Source organism: Tachyglossus aculeatus, chromosome 3 (genome assembly GCF_015852505.1).
Source record: "Tachyglossus aculeatus isolate mTacAcu1 chromosome 3, mTacAcu1.pri, whole genome shotgun sequence".
NCBI lineage: Eukaryota > Metazoa > Chordata > Mammalia > Monotremata > Tachyglossidae > Tachyglossus > Tachyglossus aculeatus.
In genome coordinates, this window is record NC_052068.1 from 89762777 (window position 1) to 89785135 (window position 22359).

Consider the following 22359-nt stretch of genomic DNA (forward strand, 5'->3'; position numbering starts at 1 on the left):
TGATTTATTGAAAGGTCAGACCCCTTAGGGTTTAGGGTCTTTGGGTCATTGCCCCAACTGGCCTTATCCTCTAAACTGCAATCTAGTTTTGGGCAGGGAAGGTGTATATGAACTCCGTAACACTGTACTCTCCCAAGTGCTTTGCACAATGCTCTGCACACAGTAAGCACTCAATAAATAAGTCTAATTTAATGACTGATCCTAAGGGCAGACGGGGGGAAGTGGTATGGAGGAGTGAGGAGCAGATTATGTGCTTTGGTCAATAATATTTCTCGGGGACAGATTTCTTGGGGACAATTCCCCCACCTCTGGCTCTCATTGCACCCATCAGCTAACCAGGTCTCTGAGATCACTGTCCCACCATGTCCTAAATACTGTGTCCATGTCCTGTGCCTTGAAGGCCCATCGTACCCAATCTTCCCACCTAACCCCACTCTCTCTCTCTACCTTCACCAAGTAGCCCCCTGAATTCCTACTTCCTCCACTACTTTTGTGTCAAATGGGAAAAGAGGAAGAGAATGTTCCTGTCCCACTCATTCCCTATAGGCAGCAACAGTGGCTTCTGAATCACTCATCCCTGCCCTTCACAAAGAAGACAAACATGGTGCCCATTCTCTCATTCACTGTCTAGCATCTGATCTGTTGTCTGATGTGTCCTTTAAGCCGTAGATGTGTCTGAGTCAATCCTGGCTGTCTAAAATTGTTAAATGCCCAGAAGGCAGGGACCGTTTCTGTTTAACTCTCTTCGGCACCTAACATTAAGCCAGTCAGTCAACCGTGTTTATTGGGAATCATCCGGGTGAAGGCCTTGGGAGGGTTACAAATGCCAGGTGGAAGGGGAATGCCTCAGAAGGAAGGAGAAGGCACAGACCCTGCCCTCAGGGAGCTTGCAATTGAAGCAGCGTGGCCTAGTGGATAAAACACGGGTCTGGAAGCTGATGCACAGGTGGAGTATGGAATATGGCACCTGCTGCATTCTGAGCCACAAGGTATCAGAAACTTATTATTAGTATTATTATTGTTCTTATTCTTTGCCCTTTGTTCAAGTCTTTTATGTTGTTTTTGTCTTTTTATTGCTTCATCTTTCCCTAGCTGTCTGTCAACATCTTAATGCACTACTACTACTACTCTACTCCTATCAATTATATTTATTGAGCACTTACTGTGTGCAGAGCACAGTACTAAACGCATGGGAGAGTATAATATAACACAGTTGGTAGATATGTTCTCTGCCCACACAATCTTACAGCCTAGAGGGGGAAACAGACATTAATATAAATAAATTATGGCTCTAAGTGCTTTGGGGCTGAGGGAGGGGTGACTAAAGGGAGCAAATCAGGGTAAAGCAGAAGGGAGGTGAGGGAAGAGGTGATGAGGGCTGTGAGAGATGGCCTCTTGGAGGAGATGTGCCTTCGATAAGGCTTTGTAGGTGGGGAGAGTAATTGTTTAATGGTTAGGAAGAGGGAGGGCATTCCAGGCCAGAGGCAGGATTTCGGCGAGAGGTAGGCAGTTAGATGGATGAGATTGAGGTACAGTTGGCTAGTACTGTAGTAGGGCTGGGTTGTGACAGGAAATCAGGGAGGAAAGGTAATAATAATAATAATAATAATAATGGCATTTATTAAGTGCTTACTATGTGCAAAGCACTGTTCTAAGTGCTGGGGAAGTTTAAAGGTGATCAGGTTGCCCCATGGGGGGCTTACAGTCTTCATCCCCATTTTACAGATGAGGGAACTGAGGCCCAGAGAAGTTAAGTGACTTGCCCAAAGTCACACAGCTGACAAGTGGTGGAGGTGGGATTTGAACCCATGACCTCTGACTCCAAAGCCCGTGCTCTTTCCACTGAGCCACACTGCTTCTCTAGGTAGGAAGGGGCAAGGTGATTGAGTGCTTTAAAGCTTAGAGCAAGGAGTTTCTACTATTACTACTACTACCTCCTGGCTCCGTGCCCTCAGAAATACTAGCCAAACTGAATAGTCTCATGGTCTTACATCATGATTCCAGGGCTCCAGAGGCTGAACTGTGGACAAAGGAAGCCCTCGCTAGCTGCAGCCAGAGCCTGGGCTGTGATCATCAATACCATCAAGAGTTGCCCAGGGGAATCCCAGCCTACAAGCTCACCTCCCCTTCAGCTCTCCCCGGGGTGACAGCCAGGACAAGGGCAGCAGACTCATTTGAAAACTACCCAATCTGCCCCATCTCCAGGGGCTCGGCTTAGTTTCCATGGCAACCCAAGCCACCAAAGTAATAAGGTTAAGGGGATTTTCCCCGCCTCCAGTTGAAAGCTTTACATTTTCAGGATGGAGTGAATGCGGTTTCTTGGCCAAGATCACAACTTCTCGAATTGTAAATTGGCCCAGAAACTCCCATTCAGGGTAGAGCTACCTTTTTTTCCATTTCTTTACTCCTGAAGGGACTGGGGAGTCTTTGGCTACAACCCCTCCCTGGCACTGGCCACATTGGAAATTAGTAATCTTACCGCAGTGGCGGCTCCCTGATTCTGCATAGCTCACACTCCACGTGATGCCTTTTGTAAGCTGAGGAGAACGTCATCTCCCACCCTGCAATTTTTGCATTTCATATGCCAAGTCCCCTTAGACTCTTCTCCCTGTTTTTTTTTTTACCGCTGACGGTGGGCAGGGAGTCATTGGGTTTAAAATGATATGAGGTACCGTTTGGGTTCTTTTTGTTCCCATCAAGGTGTTTTAGGTCAGATAGAAGGGATTTAGGAAATATCGCTTTCTTTCAAGCATGGATAAATGGGAAGAACAGGGGCCTGGGAATCGGAGGACCTGGGTTCTAATCCTGACTCTGCCACTTGTCTACTGTGTCACAAATTTAAGTCACTTAAATTCTCTGGGCCTCAGTTACCTCATATGCAAAACAGAGATTAAAACCTACTACCTCCAATTTAGATTCTGAGCCTTATGTGGGACAGAGACTGTGTCAAATTTGATTTATTCTATCTATCCCAGCACTTAAAGCTTGACACATAGTAAGTGCTTAACAAATACCAATAAAAAAGTAGGGGGGAGGATGGAGAGTCTGCCTCTCATGATTCCTGAAAAACAACATAGTGGGTCCCTCTTCATCATTATGGGAGCTTTAAACCCAAATGGAGGTTCTGTTAGGAAACAATGGTCCAGCCTCATGGACCAGTGTTCTAATCCCAGCTGTCATTCATTCTTTCATTCAGAGAGCACCATATTAAGTTCTTGGGAAAGTAAAATATAACAATAAATGGACACATTCCCTGCCCACAGTGAGCTTCCAGTCCAGAGGAGAGAGATATTAATATAAATAAATCACAGATATGTACATATGTGTTGTGGGACTGGTAGTGGGGGGGGATGAATGAAGGGAGTGAGTCAAGGCAACACAGAAAGGAGTGGGAGAAGAGGAAATGAAGGATTAATGGGAGAAGGCCTCTTGGAGATGTGCCTTCAATAAGCCTTTGAAGTAGGGGAAAATAACTGCCTGTCACTTATCTGCGGTGTGATTTTAAGCAAATCACAACTTTTCTGGGCCTCAGATCCCTCATATGGGGAAAAAAAGGGACTCAATACCTGTTCTTCCACCTACTTGATCCATGTGGGACCTGATTATCGTGTATGTAACCCAGTGCTTATTATAATACCTGGCCATGGTAATCACTTAAATATCATAGTTATCATTATTACGGGCCCTCTGTCTCCAGGGACGACTGGGAAAAGTCATCTCCCTCACCAGATTTTGGGCTCACCCTTCTAATGAATGAACCACCCAAATGGGGTGAGGATGTGATCAACTTACTTCCACTCAATAAGCCTGGCAAATTCCCCACATGTTAGGACCCTGGAAGAGTTTTTCAAAGACGGACATTGGTGACGCATCCTGAACTCAGGAAAAATTCAAAGAGGGTAGTTTGCTTTTCAGAACCATTTCAGCAAATGTCCTACTATCTACTTGGTAGTCTAACCCTACCGTTGTCTTGTCAAGGAAGGGTGACACCTACAATTCCTTTGAGGCTCTGGGCCACTCCACTGAGGGGAGGAGTGGGCAAGGAAGGGGGGACAAAGGCTCCAAAACATAATTCTAAACTAGTCAAAGAACATGGATCAGTTTGTTGGATCACTCTGCTAAAATGAATGGGAAATTAAAGGAAAGGTATATTAAAATACAAAATTGAATGTTATATTAAAAAGGTTCCCTGACTGTGTTTTTCTCCTTTTGGGTGGCCCAAAATTTAAGTAGTAATACTGGGCTAGCTCAGAAGAAGAAAAGGAATTTGTCTGGAGAGCGATGGATGGGATAGGGCTTGAGGCGGGTTGCTTAGTGGATACAGCACAGGCTGGGGAAGTCAGGAGACCTGGGTTCTAATCTCATCTCTGCCATTTTCCTGCTGTGTTACCTTGGACAAGTCACTTAGCTTCTCTGTGCCTCAGTTTCCTAATCTGTGAAATGGGGATTAAATACCTATTTTCCTAACCCTATACATTAGTGCTTGGCATAGAGTAAGCACTTAAATACCATTTTTCTTATTTTATAATTATTCATTCATGCATTCATATTTATTGAGTGCTTGTATGCAGAGCACTGTACTAAGCACTTGGGAGGATATTAAGCAGAAAAGCAGCATGGACACTGATAGAGCATGGGCCTAGGAATCAGAAGGACTGGGTTCTAATCCTGACTCTGCCACTTTTCTGCTGTGTGACCTTGAGCAAGTCACAACTTCACTATGCCTCAGTTACCTCATCTGTAAAAAGGGGATTAAGACTGTGAGCCCCAAGTGGAACATGGACTGTGCCCAAACCAATTTAGCTAAGTGCTTAGCACAGTGTCTGACACCTGGCAAGCACTTAAATACCATTAAAAAGAAATAAACTCTTACCTGCTTTCCTCTAGGAAGAGGCAAACGAGGAGCTGCAAATACTGAAGGAAACGGGGCATAAAGCCCAGACTTGGATCTGCCTGGAGTTTCCAGATGTTCAGAAATGAGCTAGTTAATCCTGTAATGTTGCCAAAGCAGCACGGCAGGTGTGAGGGCAATGCAGGTAGACAGACACCAGCACAGGGGGCTTCATGAACCACCTGTCCAAGAAAAGACCTAACTAAAAAACTTGTCTTTTCCAATTTCAAGAGGAACAGAAGGGAGCATAGATTCATGTTATCAGTTCAAGTTCCACCATTATGTTGATGGCTTTTGACCTTCAGCTGCCCAACACCACATTAGGCATTCATTAACACACCATCATTCATGCCCAGTTAGGTCTTATTGCAGCAGGATGCGATTCCAATATGAATAGCTTTCTACTCTGAAGGCCGAATTCTCATCTCGCTCCACACCCTGCAAAGCTGAGCTCCAAGCTGAAATTGAGAGCAGGGAGGGCAGAGATAGGGCAAGCTGAACAAATCAGCTCTGTCAGAGTGCCAGGCAGAGGAGATTTTGTTCCATAGACCCCGAGTCATATTGTCCACTACTATTAGCTGTGGTAATCTGTCAGGGGAAAAATGGCCTACTTAGAGCTTTCCCCTGACTCTAGCTTTGAGGTTTGAAGATGTTTCTGATCAGGATGTGATTTTGTCAGTGTTTCTGAGCGTGGCTGATAAGGCGGAGGCAGGCCGGTGATCCCTTCCATATTGTGTGTACATAAAAATGATCCCTTGCTTTAATAATGATAATTATGGCCTTTATTAAGCACTTACTATATGTCCGACACTGTTCTAAGCACTGAGGTGGTTACAAGCAAATCGGGTTGGACACAGTCCCTGTCCCATGTGGGGCTCATAGTCTCAAGCCCCATTTTACAGATGAGGTAGCTGAGGCCCAGAGAAGTGAAGAGACTTGTCCAAGGCCCGCAACAGACAAGTGAAGGAGCCAGGATTAGAAGCCATGACCTTCTGACCCCTGTGCTCTATCCGCTATGCCATGCCCCTTCTCCCCAAGTGTCATTGTTTTTCCTCTTGGTGTCATGATCTTCTCAAACACTTTGCTCCAGAAAAGTGACCCCTTATTTATCTAAGCACACCTGATTGCTTTCTATTCTGCTTTGGCTTCCAGCTGAAACTAGCTCCTCCACATCCCCTGAAGTTTTGCTTATTAATAACAATAATAATAATAATTGTGGTATTTTTTTTAAACATTTACTGTTTGCCAAGCACTGTACTAAGCACTGGGGTACATACAAGATAATCAGGTCAAACACAATACCTGAACCACATGGGGTTCACGGTTTAAGGGAGAGTACAGGTATTAAGTCCCTATTTTACAGATGAGGAAACTGAGGCACAGAAAAGTTAAGTGACTTGCCCAGGACCAGAGTGGTAAAATAGCAGAGCTGGGATTAGAACTCAGATTCAGTGTACCTTTTAAATATTTCTGATGGGTGTGATGATACAAAGCTTCTCTGCTAAACTGTAAATTCATTTTTGAGGGACCATGGGTACTAATTCTACTGTACTCCCCTAAGTGCTCAGTAATAATAGTAATGGCACTTGTTAAGCACTCACTATGTGCAAAGCACTGTTATAAGCGCTGGGGAGGATACAAGGTGATCAGATTGTCCCACTATGGGGCTCACAATCCTAATCCCCATTTTACAGATGAGGTAACAGGCCCAGAGAAGTTAAGTGACTTGCCCAAGGTCACACAGCTGACAATTGGCAGAGCTAGGATTTGAACCCATGACCTCTGACTCCCAAGCCCACGTTCTTTCCACTGAGCCACACTGTTGTTTCAGTACAGTGCTCTGCACAGAACAGGGACTCAATAATATTGATTTCCAAATATTCTCCTTGGCAAAAAATTCCCTGCACCCTCCATTGGAGGGCTCAGATGCCTAACAATGTCCACAGCATCCTAAATCAATCAGTCAATGGTATTTATTGAGCACTTACCTTATGCAGAGCACTGTACTAAGCTCTTGGGAAAGTATAACAGAGTCGGTAAACCCTGTCCACCAGGAGCTTACAGTCTAGGGTCTGAAGCCCTCTGTCTTTTTCCTTCCAGGAATCATTCTGCTGTGTGGATAATTTTTCTACAAAAACTTTCAGGTCATGTTCCCCTAATCCTCAAGAAATTCCCGTGGTTGCCCATGCACCTCAGCTTCAAACAAAAACTCCTCACCATTGGCTTTAAAGCACTCAATCATCACTTTGCCTCCTCCTACCTCTCCCCACCACTCTCCTGTTATAGCTCATCCCAAACACTTTGCTCCACTAATGCTAATCTTCTCACTGTACCTCAATCTTTTCTGTCTCACCAACTAACCTCTCACCCATGTCCTACCTCTGGCCTGGAATGCCCTCCCTTCTCAAATCTGACAGTTATTGAAGGCACAGTTCCTCAAAGAGGCTTTCTCTGACAAAGCCCTCCTTTTCTCTTCTCCCACTCCCTTCTGCATCAACCTGATTTTCTCTCTTTATTCATTCCCCCCTCCCAGCCCCAGAGCATTTATGCATATACCTGTAATTTATTTTTATTAATGTCTGTCTCCCGCTCTAGACTGTAAACTCATTGTGGGTAGGGAATGTGTCCATTTATTGCTATATTGTACTCTTCCAAATAGTACAATGCCCTGCAGACAGTAAATGCTTAATAAATACAACTGAATAATAATAATAACAATAATGGCATTTGTTAAGCGCTGTACCATGTGCAAAGCACATAGCGCTGGGGGGATACAAGGTGATCAGGTTGTCTCACGTAGGGCTCACAGTCTTAATCCCCATTTTACAGATGAGATAACTGAGGCTCAGAGAAGTTAAGTGACTTGCCCAAAGTCACACAGCTGACAAGTGGTGGAGCCAGGATTAGAACTCATGACCTCTGACTCCCAAACCTGTGCTCTTTCCACTGAGCCACACTACTTCTCTATGAACAGGGGTGCATTGTGGACCACCCTGAAAGCCCCAATCTTCCACACCTTTGGCTGCTATCACCACCCTTTGACTTCAGGTAAGCCCTTTGAACAACTGATTATTGGATTTATCTCAGCATTTAACACAATGTAGCACATAGAAGCCCTTTAACAAATACTATGGTGATTATGACTAGCAAGGGATTTTTCAGATTCTATCCAGTTCCAGATGCTGGCTGCAGGAAGGGGAGTCTTAGGAAAGTTGTCTGAAAGGTCTTACTTATCACCCTCCCTCAGAAAAACACATCCTGCCTGAATTTGGGAACCACGCACTTCCCCTCTCATATCCAAAATACAGAAGTTAGAACTTGGATTTTCACTGGAAAACAGGTACAGTCTTAATGAATAAATAAGACAGCCAAGATAAAAGAATGCCAGTCCAGAAAAGCTTCATCTTTTCTTTATGACATTTCCTCTAAGCGTTTACTTTCCATTTCTCTCCAGGACCACGTTGAGAAGCAGTATGGCATCGTGAAAAGAGCAGGGGCCTTGGAGTAGGAGTACATGGGTTTTAATCTCTGCCACTTGTGATCTTGGGTAAGTCACTTAACTTCTCTGCACCTCAGTTACCTTTTAATTACATTTTAGTTACATTTTAATTCTGTAAAATGGGAATTAAATCCTCCCCACTTCAACTTAGTCTGCATTCAATAAATACAATTAACTGTGAGCCTTATGTGGGGCAGGGACTGTATCTGATCTGATTATCTTGTAATTACCCCAGTGCTTAGAACAACACTTGACACAGTAGTTAAGCCCTTGACAAATACCATTAAAAAAAAACCTTTCTACCTTTCTTGAAAGGGGTCCGAGAAGCCAAAGCCGTTTGCTGTCCATTCCCCTCAGCCTCTCCAGCTTGTTCCCTGGGAATCTTACCCTCTGGACCCCAACCTGGAGAACAACGACCTACCCCGAAGCTCATTCAGCCCCAACTCTAACTTGAAAATGTCCAAGAACCCCTCCCCCAACCCACCACCTGATTAACTAACGCCCTCCTCTTTTCCTAATCCTCCCCTATTCCAGGTGGGGCCTCAAGCTAAGTACCAGGAATTTATACAGATTAGCTACCACTGTGTGAGGGGTTCACCAAGAGCATGATTTTACCTGTTCTGGCACCTTCTAAGGTTTTCCCCTTATGTCTGTGTGAGAAACTGACATATGGGGCCATCACAACAGGAACTCATACAACCAAGTCCTGATACACTGTCAGTCCACCAGCCTGGAAAGCAATGCTCATCACATCACACCTTTGCTGAGCAAGGCCTGTGGGGGGAATGGATATTAGCAGGTTGTCCCAACGCTACTGGTTGGTGAGCTGAGAGGTGGAACATAAACTCCCTCATAATGAGAAGGATTGCTCACTGCCTCAATTTCCTAATCTGTAAAATGGGGGTTCAGACTGTGAGCCCCACATGGGACAACCTGATTACCTTGTATCTCCCCCAGTGCTTAGAACAGTGCATGGCACATTGTAAGCACTTAACAAATACCATTATTATTACAACACACACATGTGCTTTACAGTGTGACTGTAGGGTCATGCAGGTGTTGCTTCAGTAAAGGACCTTGGTGATCTGTTCCAATGTAATGCCCAGTCTGACCCTAGGCCCTGAGCACTGGCCTCCAACCCCTCCTAACATGCAGCAAAAGCCAGTTCTTGTGGGACCCAATCAGCTCTGTGAACCAGTGGCTTCAGGGGCTCATCGTAATTTATTTATTTATATTGATATATGTCTCCCCCTCTAGACTGTAAGCTCAATGTGGCCATCGAATATGTCTCCTGATAGAGAAGCAGCATGGCTCAGTGGAAATAGCCCGGGGTTTGGAGTCAGATGTCATGGGTTCAAATCCTGACTCCGCCACGTGTCAGCCGTGTGACTTTGGGCAAGTCACTTAACGTCTCTGGGCCTCAGTTCCCTCATCTGGAAAATGGGGACTAAGACTGTGAGCCCACCATGGGACAACCTCATCACCTTGTAACCTCCCCAGTGCTTAGAACAGTGCTTTGCACATAGTAAGCACTTAATAAATGCTATCATTATTTATTCTAAGCACTTAGTACAGTGTTCCGCATGCAGTAAGTGCTCAATAAATACTATTGAACGAATGAATATATTGTATTCTCCCAAGCACGTTAGCAAACAGTAAACTCTCAATGAATGTGATTGAATGAATGAATGAATTGGCAGGGAAGACAGAAGGGAGAAGGGAGTGATTTAACAGAAGCTATATTGAACTGGTGTGAACTGTTCTTTAGATCATTCAGTGGTATTTATTGAGCACTTACCGTGTGCAGATCACTGTATTTATCTCCACCTTCTCCTTCCCTGCCCTGGAATTGCAACAAGGAAGTTGCCAGTACTCCTTTTTTACAACGGAGAGTCCTGCTGGTGGGTCCCCTATCTGCCGCTGATGTGGAGACAAACCCTCTTATATCCGATTTTGTTTTGTAATTTTCAGTGCTGAACCTCCCTCTGCCATGGGACTTGAGGACTTCCGCGTGTATATAAGTCATCACGTGTGTGTAGTGACCCAGCAAGCATACAGCTGTCATGCTTACTGGGGCTACAATTTTCCCATTCCCCAAGCAAACAAGGTCCAAAATGAAGGGAAGGAGGAGGAACTGTATAACTCACCCTGTGCGTGTCAGCGATCTGGGTCAGACAGATCAATGCCCACAGACAAGACTCGGACTCTCTCGGCTCTGGCCATGGGGTGGCTCAACTCTTTAAAAATACTTCTGAGGACAATATATCTGGAATCTTCCTCCTTACCTCATGCCAGGTTGAACAGCAATCTGCTACAGCGTTCTTCCTTACATCCAAACTAAATTTTTCTCACCACAGTTTAAGCCGATTTCCTTTTGTTCCGCTTTCATTAGAGAACAATGCTCTGAATAAGAACCATTTCCATTCTTCAATTCTATGATTAGATCCTGCTTCAGTCTTCCCTCTTTAAGGTTAAATAATGTCAGTTCCATTGGTTTCTCCTTGGGGATCCCATTTTTCCGACTCTTCAATCATCCTCATTCCTCTCTCCTGTTCTTTAGATCATTTCTGAGGAACTCAGGACAGGACCCCGGGGTTTTTGTCTGAGTCTGAGCAGACTCATGGTTTCTGTCAGTGACCTCCTATTTGTGCTTGTTTTGAACATAGCTTGGTAGAAAAATTTGGCTACGGTAACACTTCACATGTTGGTATGCGAAATTGCATTCACACCTTTGCATCACCTCAGAATCCACTTTCCTTCTCTGACCTTTTAATGGTCCTTGTCTTCATGACATTCTTCTAGTTTTCATCTATTACATTATTTTGATATTTACATTCCTGACCTTCTCCTCCCATTGTTCAAAGTCATCTTCTAAAATGGATATATGTAGGACAGTGGTTTCAAGCTGCTGGGCAGGTGCAACTCACAGGTTTAATTATAGGATCCCTGCAGTGTCCCCCAAATTTGGAGATGCTCCAATCTCTATTTCACCATGCATGGGTGGGTATGCTCCCAAGTGAGGCAGTGTGCTAGATCAAGGGTAGTGAGCGAAATCTAAGATGGTGGTCTCCAGAAATGGGGAACACATCATGGCACAAAGCAAGTAGTTTGAGAGCAATCTGGAGGAAGAAGGGGATAGGAGGTGACATCCCCATATACTGCTCTAGTGCTGGTTGGGCCCCCAAACCCCAAAGTTTGGAAACTCTGTTCTAGAAAAGGTTGACTTCTGGGAGAGATATTTCTGATAGTTTGGTGATTTTTTTTTATTTTCTAAATTTCAAGGGCTTAGTACAGTGCTCTAAACACAGTAAGCATTCAGTTAATAGCAGGATTTCATGTCCTGTGGACCTGTTCTCTTTGCCTCATGAGATCATACATTCCTTGAGGGAGGTAGTCCTTTTCCAACAGGATCTGGTCACAAGCCCTACACTGTGAGGGCTTAATAAATCCCTCCTGTGTGACGGTCTGATGGCCTGACTGGTGTGCCCCAGGCTTCCAACCCTGTAATCCCTGAGAAGAAGCTACAGACAAATTGCAACTAATCTGAATCGCTACAGTGAATCTTCACGGCGTTTTCCTCACTGCTCCACTGGACCCTCTAGAAAGTTCCAGTTGCTTCCTGTCAAAGACCAAGTGGACCCAATCTAAATGATGAGTGTGTGGAGTACCCAAGGGTTACCATCTTCATTGCTAACAGTGGCATACTTTTAAATCTTGAAAACTTTTATAATCTCTAGTGAGCCCGTTTCTAGACTGTGAGCCTGTTGTGGGCAGGGATTGTCTTTGTTGCTGAATTGTATTTCCCAAGCGCTTAGTACAGTGCTCTGCATGCAGTGAGCACTCAATAAATATGACAATGAATTAACAACATACAGGGCTTCCTAACAATAATAATAATAATGATAGTGACATTTGTTAAGTGCTTATTATGTGTCAGGCACGCTACTTAGCACTGGGGTGGTTACAAACAAATTGGGTTGAACACAGTCTAGAGAACCCCCACAAAAAAAGGGAAAGAACCCACCTGTAGTCCTGGTATATTTACCAATCTGAGAATGAGATGACACATCAAGAGGTCCACAATGATGCAATTTACTGACTTACCTTTACACTGCTGTAGGGATCGATGGACTCTGGTCTGCAGAGCAAAAACCATTGCCCCTAGACCCCTTTTTATACTCTCTTCACTCCTTGCCTCACCCCTCACCCCAGTTCCACCCTGAAAGTGGGTTTCCTCACCTCTGATGTCAGTCTGGGTGGTCTGGGGAGTTCCTGAAGTGTGTCTGCATATTTAGGGAGGTTTTGCAGCTCTTGCAAGGGTCATGGTCGGGTCAGCTAGTGTGACCTTCTTGAGATGATTAACCAGAGAATAAAGCAAATGACATTTCCTGCCCTTTCAATATTGCCAATATCAATAGTTTTCCTGGTGGTGATGGGATTCTCTATTTCAAGCTATAGCCGTATTGTCCTTTCTCCATTGTGCTTGCAACTGTCTCAATTCCATCATCCTTGTGTTCTATTTATTATTGCATGGCTCCTGTTACCAGTCTTTTTATGTTACTTCAGGAATGTTACCTGCCCACCCCATTCTCCTGCATCTTCCAGTATCCCCCATACATACGGTTTGAGTATCCCAACCTTGTGGGCTCCTCAACAGCAATGCCAAGTCTCCCTAACAATTCTGTCAGGAAATGATGCCAGGCTTGCCTCAAATTTAGTAATAATAATCATATTTATTAAGCACTTACACTGTACTAATCTCTGGGCAAAGCCTGGCCCACCAGGACATTGGGCTATGGTGGTCAGATGTTGCTGGTGAGAAAAGATTCATGACGGAGCCACATTACCAACAGTGCTTAATAATAATGGCATTTATTAAGCGCTTACTATGTGCAAAGCACTGTTCTAGTGCTTGTATTTTGAGAACAGTTTTCCAAACCCTAATTTCCTCCCCTTGGGTAAAACCTTACTGTAAATCATCAGAGAACTGAACTGACCTGTAGCCTGTTCCTTAACCTTCCCACTTCTTGTCAGCTGCCTTGGCAGGCTCTCCCTGGATTCTCCAGTCCATCGGGAATCCAGGTCCCAGGCTCTGCACCTCAATCTCTCCAAGTCTTAATCCCAGGAAACAGTGATCTTGGAACCTAATCTCCCTAAGATGCACCAATGGTCCTCTCCAAACCTGCTCTCTCATTGGCTGGAGGTTTTGTCATCACAACTCAGGGCCTTCTGCTTGTCCTCTAAGGGGTCTCTGGCCAGTTATCATGTTGCCATCCATTGGCATGGTGAACTAGGTGGGGCAGAGGACCTGAGAGTTCTCAATTTAAAACTAATTCTCAGGAGTGTCTTCAGCCTTTTGGGGTGGGGAGAAAGGATGTGAAAGCTAAAAAAAAAAAAACCCTGCAGGAAAAGCCTCTGAAAATTAAACTTGAAAAAGATGCCATAGAAATCCCTGTTCCCACCTCCAAGTTTGTCGCTGTCAGGGTTCATATCCTCCCCTTATCCCTCCCCTCCTTAGACTTGATCTCTTACGGAGGGCTTGTTCTTTCTTATCTTCCTGGGTGGTATCCTTTTACATCCTCTTAGAGAAGGAGCATGGCCTAGTGGACAGAGCCCAGGTCTGGGAACCATAAAGACCTGGGTTCTAATCCCAGCTCCACCACTTGTCTGCTGTGTGATCTTGAGTAAGTCACTTCACTTCTCTAGGCCTCAGTTCCCTCATCTGCAAAATGGGGGCTTAGACTGTGAGCCCCATGGAGAACAGGGACTATGTCCAACCCGATTTGCCTGCATCCACCCCAGTGCTTAGTACAGTGCCTGGCACATAGTAAGCACTTAACAAATACTACAATTATGATTATTATTATGAAAGTGAGGATTAAGACTGTGAACCCCATGGGGGCCAGAGACTGTGCGCAACCTGATTTTCCTGTATCCACCTCAGCGTTTAGTTCAGTTCCTGGCACATAGTAAGTGCCTAACAAATACTACAATTATTGTTATTATTATTCTCCTTTCCTCTTCCTGCCTTTGGGAAAGGCATCCCTGAATGTGTGAATGCCCCCCTCCACGTGACCAAGCTAAAACAGAGGAGCCCACCAATGCTGGGGCAGGGTTCTAGACTTTTTTTATGACATTTTATTAAATGCTATGTGCAAAGCACTGTTCTAAGTGCTGGGGAGGTTACAAGGTAATCAGGTTGTCCCATGGGGGTCTCACAGTCTTACTTCCCATTTTACAGATGAGGTAACTGAGGCACAGAGAAGTGAAGTGACTTGCCCAAAGTCACACAGCTGACAATTGGAGGAGTTGGTATTTGAACCCATAACCTCTGACTACAAAGCCCATGCTCTTTCCACTGAGCCACGCTGCCCAGAGCCTGCCATAAGCAACCTTTCCTAAATAGACCCAGTCATTTTCCTGCACTGCAGGAGCAAGTCCCCTCATTTTGCATGACTCTCCAGCTTTTGATACAGGTTGGGAATTGGTGCAGAGGCTCTGGGAAGCTTCTATTTCTGTTTCTCATTTCCTGCAGTCATAGATTCCTCAGGCTGGGCAGGCCTTAGAGAGATCATCTCATCTATCCCACTATGCCTGGGCAGGACTGCACCAAAATCACCATCCCAGTCACTCTTTATAGCCCATTCCAGGGGCTCCCTAGTGCTTAGAAGAGTGCTCTGCACAGAGTATGTGCTTAATAAATACTCCTGACTTCATATACTTCTTGTCTTGTATATGGGTATAATCTGTAGTTGAGTTTCAAGGGGATCAGGAGGTAGAATGCCTTTCTGAATCACTAAGCCATTCCAAGTGGACCAGCTTTGAGTCTCTCCCAGAGGCAAAGCTTTGAAGAGGGTATTCAGCACCTGCTAGGGCCAAGAAGAAAGGGTTCCATTTTTTTTTATGGTATTTATTACATGCTTACTATGTGCCAGGCACTGTTTTAAGAGATGGGGTAGGATACAAGGTAATCAGGCACAGTCCTTGTCCCAGGTAGGACTCAATGTCTTAATCCCCATTTTAGAGATGAGGTAACTGAGGCACCCAGAAGTTAAGGGACTTGTCCCAGATCACACAGTAGTTAAGTGGCAGAGATGGGACTAGAATCCAGATCCTTCTGATTCTCAGGCCAGTACTCTACCCACTAGGCCAAGCTGCTTCATTTTGATCCGCTGAATTACCAGGATGACAGCGCAGACCAAATGCCTGGTGAAGGGCATTTGGACAGGATGTAGGAATAGAAATCTGTATCCTTTGACTCCCAAATTTATCATGGAGGCCTAAATAATAATAATAATAATAATGGCATTTATTAAGTGCTTCCTGCTTACTATGTGCAAAACACTGTTCTAAGCGCTGGGGAGCTTACAAGGTGATCAAGTTGTCCCACAGGGGGCTCACAGTCTTAATCCCCATTTTACAGATGAGGTAACTGAGGCACAGAGAAGTTAAGTGACTTGCCCAAAGTCACACAGCTGACAGTTGGTGGACTGTGAGCCCACTGTTGGGTAGAGACTGTCTCTATATGTTGCCAACTTGTACTTCCCAAGCACTTAGTACAGTGCTCTGCACACAGTAAGCACTCAATAAATACAATTAATTGATTGATTGATTGGTGGAGCTGGGAACTGAACCCATGACCTCTGACTCCAAAGCCCATACTCTTTTCCACTGAGCCATGCTGCTTCTCTAAATCACAGTCTCTAAATCACTAAAATTTTCACTTTCATTGTTTTCCTCTGGACTATAAGCTCCTTGTGAGCAGGGGATGTGTCTACCAACTCTGCACTGTACTCTCCCAAGCACTTAGCACAGTGCTCTGCACAGAGTAAACATTCAATAAATACCATTGATTGATCTTTGGATGGATTTCAATCTTTTGAAAAAAGAGGCTGCAGTCTAAGGCTTCATTCTGGAACTGATTTCATTGTCCCCACTTCCATGGACTGAGCATTTGTAGAGAGAGATCTGTGCCTTTTATCACCTAAATGCTTTTATCTCAGATAATTGTGGCTAACTCCAGGGAGTGGACTTTGGTTTCACCGAGGGAGCCCAGGGGGATAAACTAGACAGTAAAACCTCTGCCCCATGCCTGAGAGGCTCTGGGAGTCATGAGAAGTGAGTTGGGCCTAGATCTGCTCTTCAAAGGGCTCCCAGTGAAACTCTGGTGGTGTGTATAGAAGCACTTGGGAGAGTACAATATAACAGAGTTGGTAGACAATTTCCCTGACCACACAGGCTTTCAATCTAGAAGGATATTCTTCCTCCAAAGATAAGGCCAATACCTGACAAAGCTGACATTCTCCAGGCTTCCAGCATAATAATAATAATGTTGGTATTTGTTAAGTGCTTACTATGTGCCAATCACTGTTCTAAGCGCTGGGGGGAAATAAGGTAATCAAGGTTGTCCCACATGGGGCTCAAAGTCTTAATCCCCCTTTTACAGATGAGAGAGGCCCAGAGAAGTGAAGTGACTTGCCCAAAGTCACACAGCTGAGAAGTGGCGGAGCTGGGATTAGAACACATGACCTCTGACTCCCAAGCCCAGGCTCTTTCCACTGCGCCACGCTGCTTCTCTAGCTCCTAGCATAGGCACTAGGAGCATGGATGCCTCAGTATGGTGGTAATAATAATAATAATAATAATGGTATTTGTTAAGTGCTTACTATGTGCAAAGTACTGTTCTAAGCGCTGGGGGGATACAAGGTGATCAGGTTGTCCCATGTGGGGCTCACAATCTTAATCTCCATTTTACAGAAGAGGGAACTGAGGCACAGAGAAGTTAAGTGACTTGCCCAAAGTCACACAGCTGACAATTGGCGGAGCTGGGATTTGAACCCATGACCTCTGACTCCAAAGCCCGTGCTCTTTCTACTGAGCCACACTGCTTCTCTAGCTCCTATCATAGGCACTAGGAGCATGGATGCCTCAGTATGGTGGTAATAATAATAATAATAATAATGGTATTTGTTAAGCACTTACTACACATCAAGCACTGTTTTAAGTACCTGGGTAGATACAAGTTAATCATGTCGGACACAGTCGCTGTCCTACATAGAGCTCACAGTCTAAGTAGGAAGGAGAGCAGGTATCCGATCCCTATTTTTCAGATGAGGAAACTGAGGGACAAAGAAATTGAGTAACTGGAATCCTCTGACTCCCAAGACCATGCTCTTTCCCCTAGACCATGTTGCTCCTTAGCATTTATTAAACTCTTACTATGTGCCAAGCACTGTGCTAAGCACTGGGGTAATACAAGATAATCAGAGCAGGCATAGACCCAGTCCCCACATTCTAAAGCATTAATTTAATCCCCATCTTACAGATGAGGAAACTGAAAGTCTTCTGAGAGAGGTTGCCATCTTCTAACACAGTCCACTGTCAGGGAGATAATCGTATTCTGCTGCTGACTCTGAATTTGAAGAGGTCACTGCTGATGGTGTGATTTCATGCATGTGGGTGTCACTGGGGAATAAAAAATAAGGAGAATCCTGAGGATCTTGGGGTTTCCTTTCCTGGAGGAGCGGCAGCAGCTGCCAAATTCACACTTCTGTCCTTGGAAGGAGAAGGAGCATGGAAAAGCAGAAGAAGGGGAGAAGCTAGTGGTAGATGGATCAAAAGATTGCCTCCTTGATCAGTAGGCCACCAATAGATAGATGATTCCTTGGTGGCAAATAGAAGATTGATGGAGAAGCAGTGATGACAAGTAATTCAGAAATTACAGGAGTGAAGAGAGAACCTAGCTCCCATGAAATGGAGAGAGAAACACTGCGGACTTCCAGTTGGCCCAGTTAATAATAATGGTATTTGTTAAGTGCTTACTATGTGTGAGGCACTGAACTAAGGGCTGAGGTGGATACAGGCAAATTGGGTTGGACACAGTTCCTGTCCCATGTGGGGTTTATAATCTCAATCCCCATTTTACAGATGAGGCCCAGAGAAGTGAAGTGACTTGCCCAAGATCACACAGCAGACAAGTGGTAGAGTCAGGATTAGAACCCATGACCTTCTGACTCTCAGGCTTTAACCACTATGCCATGCTGCTTCTCAGTCCTAGACGTTCAACCTGGGAGGCACGATAAGGAGGCCCCGGCACAAACAATGTGTAGTTAGCAAGGCAAATTGTTTTATTAGTTATAAATAAAGTACAAAAAATCCACCAAAAGTGAATCTAAGCATTTACACAATTTCTAATGTCTTCATCTCTTCAATGCACTATTGCTTTAATATTAATAATAAATATTCTTCTAGCTTTTTTCTATAAAATAGTCTATGTAGCAAAATGTTGCACAGCACAACAGAACAGCAGTAGGATTACAAAACAAAAAAAAATGAGGATAATCCTTTCACTCACCCAGGGTTAAGAATTCTCACCACAGGACTCCACGGTGGTCCAGGGAAGAAAATGGGGAAGAGAAGGGCCGATGGGAAATTGGAGAAGGGAACTGGCTGCCTCTGGGGTTTACAGACCTCAGCTTCAGAGCCTGTTCCAAGGGGGAAAAGTTATCTCAGTGGTGCTTCAGTAGCCCAATGCGGGGAACTGGGAATCCTGAAACAGTCTAAGACAATGAATCAGTTCTGGGAAGATGGCATTTCTCTCCTGGGCCTCTGGATGGTTTCTACAGAATGGGCATCTACCTTCCCTGATCATATTTACCCCAGGATCCTTTGCTTCTCATACTCTGTCCCCTCCTCTTGAAGTTAAGTAAATCCTTTGGCAACATTCTGGGAAAAGGAAGGGTAGCACTGAGGTTGAAGGGTCGAAATGAAAATCCCCAAATACTTGAGAGCAATGCGAGGAGGACTTCTCTTCCATCCAGGAATCTCTGCTATCAGCAAAGCCTCCTCAGCCTTGCCCCACCACTTACACCACTCTAATTAGCTTCAGGATCCCACCTGCAATCAGAAACAGGTGTTCCTCAGAACAGGCAGGCATCTTCAAAAGGAGAAGGGTTTGGGGGTGTGGACATTTCCAAATGAACTTAGGCTTTTGTATGGGTGTTTTGTTTTTTTTCAGGGAAAGAGGACCCAAGAAAGCTGTGTTTTCAGAATCATCCAAAAGCCTGGTGGGTGGTACTTGAATGACTGTATTCAGTGATTTCTGCTCACTAATTCATCAGTCCAGCTAAAGCCTAGATCTTGGAAAAGTCCCACCCTCTATTCGACCGGAAAGGACATTTTACAGAGCACCTTAGACTGGAAATTAAGACTGATCCTTGGGGTCCTAATGAAGAAACCGAGGCCAAGGGACAGGAGCTGCTGTTTCCACATACTACTCCCACCCGCTCTTCTTTCTTGTCTGCAAATTCTCCCATTCACAGGGGATGTGGGAAGATTTGAGCCCATGAGAAATCTCTATCACTGACTCTTCGATTCCTGGCTGGACCTCTGGGAAAACCAGAGCTTTCGCAAGGCACCTGCCTTGATGAAGCCTTGAAAAATAAAATAAAATAAAATAATACAAAATAAAAACCCATCCTCTCTGCACCTTGTGCCAGGCCCCTCCCTCCTCCCAAAGACTCCTAGTTTCCCAGATCACTTGAGAGTCTCTGGATCCAAAGCAGAAGGAAGAGAGATTTCCGTGAGTGCAGTTTCAAGGATGACCTTGATCAAAGCTCAACTCACAAATGAATGTCTGCCCAGTGAGGCTGAAATTCCTCTCCCACTTCTTCCTCCTCCTTTCCTAGGAAAGATGCCTGATTGGGGAAAGCCACCCGCTTGCTTTTCACAAACCTCCAGGAGCAGTTCCGTTGCCTTAAAACTTAAAGGGTCATAATTTGGTGCCTGTTAAATTTGTCTTCCTGTAGAACATGTTTCCACCCATTTTTCCAAACACATTCAAAATCCTTCCCAGAGTTCAGAGCCTGGGCCTCAGAACTGGAGGGATTTTTCCTTCCTTCAGCCAAAATCACTTCTCCTCAAGCAAAACGAAGTGGAAAGTTGAGCTGGCAATTTAGCACTCCTCAAAAATCCTTAACCATTCCCACCCTGGAATTAAAGAGGAAGAGGAGAAATAAACACTACTCTATCCAATGTACTCATCTACAATAATCAGTGGATCGAACTGATTTAATCAATCAGCTTGACTTTGCCTGTGAAGATGCTACTCTAATGGGTGCATGTATAGTCCCCCAAGACCATAGTCACAATAGCTCTTGAGGGGTCATCTAGCTTTATTTCTGTTTATTCTGATGACACCTGTCCACATGTTTTGTTTTGTTGTCTGTTCCCCCCTTCTAGACTGTGAGCCCGTTGTTGGGTAGTGACCATCTCTATACGTTGCCAACTTGTACTTCCCAAGCGCTTAGTACAGTGCTCTGCACACAGTAAGTGCTCAATAAATACGATTGAATGAATGAATGAACCCAGTTTGTAGCTCCAAATAGAGGACAATAGAAGCTATGATAACCAATCTGTGGGCCTGTGCTTCTCAGCCTCCTGTGGCTGTTACCCTCCTATACTCTAGGGGCCAAAGAACCATTTCAAAACCCCAGACTCGAAAGGACAGTGCTCTGCCAACTCCCACTCCCCTAAACCCAACCCTAACCTCACAAGGCCCTTGTGCCTGTTTAGTCGTCTTCTCTCCTGGGCATCTGTGCTGGAAATTGAGGCAGGTTGTGCCAACCAAACCATAAGCAATGCCTTCCATCCTTCAAAGTTGCCACCTCCTCCCAGAGCCATCTCTGAGGAGTCCTGCATCCTTTACACCAGCACTTGGCAGATAGGAACGGGCCCTGAGGCTGTATCTTTGGACACTGTAGACTTTGGACACAGGTATTTGATCCCCCTGGGTCAATCAATCAATGGTATTCACTAAGCGCTATGTTCAGAGCACTGTACTGAGCACTTGGGAGAGAACAATACAACAGAATCAGCAGATACGGTCCCTGCCCATAACAAGCTTACAGTTTAGAAGTCCAGCCCAAAAGTCTTTCCTGCATTGACCCCTTACTTTTCTAGGTGAGGCGGGAACTGGTTTGTTCAGCGTGACCCAGGAGAAAGCGAGTGAAAGGATTATCTCAATTTGATTATGAGTGCAAATAATATTTATATATGTGCTAAACACATTCACTATATTGCAGTTTTCCACTAGATCACAGCATACAGAATCAAAGGTTTGCATTTTCATGGAATGTATCCAAGGGAACAGCACCACAGTACTACAGTTTGCAATCACACACCCTGATTTTGGACAAGATAAATTCGCGCTTTTTTTTTAAAGTCTTAAAGTACCGATGCATGCAAAGCATTCCACTCCCAGAAACAATGCAAAAATGAGGTAATAGGAGTAATAAAAAAAATTAGTATTATCTCTAAATAAATAAATTATAATTAAAAATGCAAAACAACTATAAAAATAATTAAATAAGAACCCACAATATCTACAAGTTAGTCATAAATTATGATTGTTAAATATAAGGCATTTAAACTCACAAAACCCTGTAAACTATCAACGTGCCGTGTTTTTTTTTTTTGTTTTGTTTTCTTTTCTACCGACTGAAATCGCTCTAGCATTGGCTCTATGCGTACAGGAGATGAAACACAAAGGGTACCTGACAGACCCAGACAATCTCAGGCATCACACAGCCTCTCCGTTGCAAGTCTCTCTGACACGGGGCTTTCCTTCTCGAAGAGTTCGGTGCTTTCTTTACCATTGAAAAACTGTGCTTGTTTGTTAGGCATAAAGGGTTAATAATACTCGCGCATTGGCCGTGAACACTTGATAGAGAGGAACTCGGTCACTGCCACCAGGAGGTGAGGCGGGGGGTGGGGGGTGATCCTGTGACCTTGAGAGTCCCCCAAACCTCCCCCGGCCTCACCCCTCCGGGCCCTACTGGCTACCCTCATCGGCGTTCACCTAGTCGGAGTCCCAGGTGGACCCGTAACTGCTCGAAAGAGGCCCGAGTTTAATAACCCGGGGCTGTTCCTTGCCCCGGAAGGCACTCGTGTTTCTCAGCAAAAAGCCCAC